Genomic DNA, 6,277 nt, shown 5'->3' on the forward strand with positions numbered 1-6,277 from the left:
ATAGTAATATCTTACTATTTTATTAAAAATCTCCCCCCTTTACTAACTAATTTTGGTGAAGCCTAAAATGCATTTACGTTAATGTCCTTTTTTCTATTTATATTAAAAATAATTCCAAGATTTATTAGTAATTCCACAAGCGAAACAATCAGTGATCTAAAATTCGAGACTCAGCTACAGCGTATTATTATGAATTTTTCTCATCATTAATTTTCTTTAGTTATTTTATATAAAAAAATATAGTTCTTTTTAGTCCCATATTTTAGAATTGACAACACTATGATCAAAGAACTTCTATAAATATTTTAGGCCAACGATGTTAAAAAATACACTTTTCTTAGTTTTTTTACTAAGACAAGTATAATATTAAATTAAAATAATTTTTTGCATAGAGAAGCCTGCTGGGATTCTCTATCGTCACTACTAGAATCACTATTGCATGGGTTTGACGAATCTCACCCAAATAATTAATTCTTGGTACACTAGAAAATTCAAACAATTTGGATTTTCAAAGATCCAAATAATTTATATATTATTATATTACACATGCAACGCGTGTGCACGATCACACTAGTAATAATTATAAATATAGTAATATAATAGATTTGAAAATATTATTTTTTCTATTTAATTCAATTGTGTGTCAAATATAATAAATCTCAATTGATTGAAATCAATTAAGGATTATTTTCATTATTGTTATTATACCTCTAATAATCAAAAGAGCCGCCTATGTGACGCCCAGGCTAAAAAACATATATTCTATTCATCCCTTCCTTAATTTTACCTCCCACTTCTATAATTGTTAAATAATAATAATAATAATAATAATAATAATAATAATAATGTTGTGGAGATAGAATCAAAATAATAATTTTATAAAGATATTTTAACAATACTTATAAAAGTATCAAAATAAAATGGCAATTATATGAGGTATTTTTTAAGAAAATAAAAAGAAATATAAAATTTTCTCTAAAAAAGTTCTGAGTTCCAAGTCTTGGAAAAATGTACTCATTCAAGGATGTTAAACAATCAAAGGAGAGTTGAGGAAATATTTCTTCCACTCTGTGGATTAGTTTGCTTAGACGGGAAAAAATAAGGAGGGGAAAGAAAGATAGAAGAAAAGATCCAAAAATTGCACATTACGCATGAAACATTTGTTTATATTATTTGTATTTTTTTCTTGCTCCAATTTTTGTTAGCATTTTCCTAGTCAAGTTTTTTAATCTTAGCATTTACATGGAAAAGATGAGGAACAAAAGAACTAACAAAATTATTTCAAAAATTTCATCATTTTTAAATAGATTGTGTGTCATTTTCATTCCTCTTTATCGTAAGATCTTGTTCGACGCTAGAGGAGGATAGCGGAATAAATCAAACTAAAAACAATAAAAGAAACACAAGGACACAATATTTTTTTATTTGATTTCCGACCCCAAAGTCTACGCACTCAGTGGGAGTCCACTATGTGTATCTTCTTTACGGAACTGTACGGAGGTAGAGAAACCTTTTATAGCTTTGTAAGGATAATCATAAATATGAAAGATATGAGTAGTAGTATAATAACAAACATGAAAGAAACATACATAAACACGTGATGACTGATCTAAAGCCTTGAGTGCTATGACACTCCTTGTAGTGCTTCTCGAATCATACGAGCGGAGTTTGGAGCATTTTCTGAGTACGAGAACAAATATGGATGATTGTAAGAGATATTGGAAGACGTTGCATTGACTCCCCTTTTATACAGTTCGATCGACACTTCCTCGGTCAACTGGGGCCCTTTGGTCACCTACACACTATTGACGTAGCTGCAAACTCGATCTTTTTGAGATAAGATTTTGACCTCTCGATCGATCAAATACCCTTCGATTACCCCTAACTCAGTCAAAACTTATTTAAGACTTGACTCATTCAAACTCGATTAGGTTGTCTTTCCATTGACCGTATTCCCTTTTGGTCAACCATATTCCCAGTCGGTCGATCCTATCCTGAGTTCAGTGACTTGGACTAGTTCCAATTGGTTCCACCCAAGCCTTCATTTTGCTTTTGCTTCATACAAAACAAACAAGCAAACAACAAGCAAAACTTAGTACTTGATTTACCTAAACCTACTAGGTTCAATTGTTTAGAGTTTACTCTTCTAAGACTTTTTTGAGCTAACTCCACTTGAACTTATTTTCCAAGCAATTAGCTCTCGGCTGACTCTATTTGGACTTATTTTCTAAATAATCAGCTTTGAGCTGACTTTACTTGGACTTGATTCACCTAGCACCTAGCTAGGACTTTCCTCATGCCTGATTCTCAATTAGAACTTCAAATGTCTAGATTTACTTACTAAGACTTTGCCATTACCTAGCTTCACTCATTTGGACTTTGTTAGTATCTAGTTTCACTCACCAGGACTTTGTCACTGCCTAGCTTCACTCACTAGAACTTTTTCACTATCTAGTTTTACTCACCGGGACTTTTCCACTACCTAGTTTCATTCACTAGGACTTTTCTACTACCCGACTTTACACACTAGGACTTCTCACTGCTTGGTTTCCAATTAGGACTTCCTTGACAAGTATCTGGTCCTACTTAGACTTCTCACTCATTTCCAAGCTTCAAGTCAATCTTGACTTTGCTTGGACACTTAACTTGATCAATTGCGATCAAATTATTTGGTCACCCTTGACCAACATCCCTTAAACATATTGTTCAAACAAACACTCAAAACTCTAGAGGTCGATTACATCAATATTTATATTTTCCATTTAAGCAAAGTCTTAGTGTCAAATAGCATGAGCACCAAGTTTATTAGAGACCCATAACATTTAATTAATAATATCATGTTGAATTGATTAGAGAGAAGAATAAATAGACTCAAACCAATAATTGATAGTGCAATGATGGATTGTAAGAAAGGAGCCTAGAGATTCCGCTTGCTAAGGAGCACGTGGAGATCATCCAGAGATGTCATCGACATCTACAAACTAAGTTCTTTCTACACTTTATTCATTCTTTTGAGTTGTAGAATGCTTTCAATATTGTCTTTGACTTGTTTCTCCATTTTTATAGAGTAGTCTCTTTAATTATATGATTAGGGAGTAACCTGACGTTGAATTGACAATTGTAGTTTGATTTTATTATCTTTTATCGCATGCTATGTTTTATCCTTGATTTGGTTCTAGCGTATTTAACATACTAATATGTCTTAATGGATATTAGCATAGATTTTAGGGAAAGGAGGAAGAACCAAAAGCTGAACTCCAATCTTGGACTTATAAGAATTAAACTTCAAATTTACGAAAGTAGTCCAAATTCTCTCGAAGATACCATTAGTTAATTATCATATGTATAATGGGTCCATCCTAGTTTGACTACTATGAAAGAAGAGGGCACGTAAGGGTTGATACACCGGTGTGTTCTCGAAAGAGAGCATTGGATACCTTAGGATACACCACCTTCAAGTATAATTTAACATTTAGGTAAAAGAGGGATTAACAACTACATCGTCAACAATCATCGTTGTGAAATTGAAGTCCTATAATTGTCTCAAGAACTAGTTTTCTCCCCGTCTTTTAATTTCATTTTCTTAGTTCATTTGCTTTCGCAACAACTATCTCAAATTTGACTCGTTTAAATAATCTTCTATTGCATGTAAACTAGTAATCAACTCCATGATCCTTGAGGATGATATTTTTACTACTTAATGATGATCATGCACTTACCATAAAAAAATAAATTACTAAAAATAGTAAAGAATATGTTCAAAGGCTCCGAAAAGAGTTTAAATAGTACCTTTTGGGTCTAAAATTTGGAGGTTATGAGTTCCCCCATAATAAATATAGATTTTTAAATTCTACATGTGTGAATGCAAATAGAGCCTAATTTTGAGTCCTGAGTCAAAAGTTATGCCTATAATGGTTTTGCATCAGGTATTTGATGTGTGTGAATCATGCATATATTTTTTGTCCCAGTTAGCATACACTTATTATATTACATGAGCATATTTTGTATAAACTCTTAGAATTTGCATCTGTTTCATCTTTTTAGTTTGGATGCTGTTTATGTTTTATATCGATAGGAGGTGGAGATCATGACATTGGAGCATGTTTAGAGACAAAAAATCTAAAGGAGCATACCTTAAAGTATGATACACGGTCTGCTCGGGGCACCTAGCTACCACAATCGTGTTGGAGCAATCCCAATGGTCCGTGCGACCATGTGTTTTGGTGTTTGGGCAAAGGGTTTAAGTTAGGTTCACCCTTGTATTTGATATGTGTACTTGAGTTGTGCAGGACTGCAGGATACACATGTGACTTAGGTTGATGGCTTCGGGTCTGGTGAAGGATGGAGCATCCGAGGGACCGTGGGCAAGGCAGCGAGGACAAGGGCCGAGGGAAGCGACTTCGAGGCATATGCAAAGGATGGTATTGGGGACGAGCCACGGGCTTGTATGCATCCGAGGGACGAGAGCCAAAGGAAGTAGGCTTGAAGGCAAGAGATCAAAGCTGCAAAGGAAGCGTCAAATGAGTCGTAAGGGTGAGGGTACGAGTGCATGAGAGATTGTACTTGGAGTAAAATCCTAGTTTTAGGGGTTTATTGTAGGGTTACTGCAGCAGTACTGTAGCAGTACTGTAGCAGTCGACTGCATGTTTTAGCAGTCGACTGGTTCAGTCGACTGGTGTAGTCGACTAGTAGTGTGGAATCGAGTCGTTGGGATGTAACGGTCGAATTTCCATAGAGGGCAGTTGACTGCATGTTTTAGCAGTCGACTGGTAGGCGGGGTTTTCCAACCCGCGGCCTATATAACCAAGGCTTGGAAGCTTGGTTATCCCTGACGAAATTAGTGGTGGTAAACCCTAATTAGTAGTCTACTATTCTCAAGAGTCTTGGTTGGTGTTGTGGTGAGGTTTCTCCACCCACAAGGAGCGACTTGAGATAGCCGGAGTTTGCCGGGGGTTAATCCACCGACGGATCGGGATCGTCCACCTCAAGGACACGCCGTGGAGTAGGAGCCCTAATCTCCGAACCACGTTAAACGAACGTGTTAGCGGTTTGCTTGTTTTTCTTTCCTTTAGTGTTTAGCTTTCTTATTCGTATTTTGTATTGTATTATTCCGCTTGCGCACTAACGAATACATAGGAGGCGAGTATTTGGGGGTGTCGTCTATCCAACCCCCCTTCAAGCCGGCCGATTGATAATGGGTATTTTTGTGTATTATTTTGGCTCTTATACTTAGCATTTTATACCTTCTCGCATACTTAATATTGTATTTATATCATGATTTGCGAATAGGGATTCATTTTGGTCTTAAATGTAAATTTTCTACAATTATGGAATTTAATCGCATTTTTTATTTTGGTTTTGTAGGAAATTCAAAGAGCCATGGATTAGGGTCGAGCCGGATCGAATTTGGTTTGATTTGGAGGCCAAATGAGGAAGATCAAGCTGAATTAATGTGGACCGTTGATCAAGATTCAGTGAGATCCTGTCCCTTCAGTCAGATAAAGTGATCCAGCCCTTCATCTTGATTTAAAGCGATCAGGACCGTTGATTGAGAGCTCAAATCATCCAAGGTGTGGAGCTTCAATTCAAATCCAATCACAATAATCCATTTCTAAGCCTTGTCCAAAGCCCAACTCATCCAATTTGAAGCCCAATTTGAAATCTACTCTTAATGAACCAGGTCTAAGTTTTAACAGATCTTTTCCTTTACCCAAAACCTTTACCCGACCCGTTAAGAAACCTCCCTTCTTCTCCCCGGCAACGGCGCCAAAATTTGGTCTTAACCTTTTTGCATGTCACGAGGCACTCCAAATTAATAAAGATTGGGATCCATTTAAGCTAAAGACAAGCGTTGTAGCAACGAGTCCCAAGTCGTATTTTTTTCCAAGGGTTACTAGCAAAATAAATGTGTGAGTACTCTAGAATTAATTCACATTGTTTTCTCACATAAACAAATTTTATTAGGCATTCTCATCTATCAAGCATCATGGAATCAATTTCTTGAACTAACCATTACAGCAACAATTAACTTCAAAGCTTTATCACTACTTGATAAACCAAACTACATACAATCTTCAATTACAATCACTTCAACAGTCAACTTCAAGAATTCAGTCAAAATAGCATTGTTCAGAGGAAACAATCTATATATCAGAATAAGCATCCAACATTTAGGCATGATCACAGACTTAACATATCCAATGAACCAAACAAAAGCTTTGCTAACTAAACAACCAAAACTAACAAATTCATGCTAATCAGAACATCTAGTTTAAAT

The sequence above is a fragment of the Zingiber officinale genome, chromosome 6B, assembly GCF_018446385.1.
Source record: "Zingiber officinale cultivar Zhangliang chromosome 6B, Zo_v1.1, whole genome shotgun sequence".
Lineage (NCBI taxonomy): Eukaryota > Viridiplantae > Streptophyta > Magnoliopsida > Zingiberales > Zingiberaceae > Zingiber > Zingiber officinale.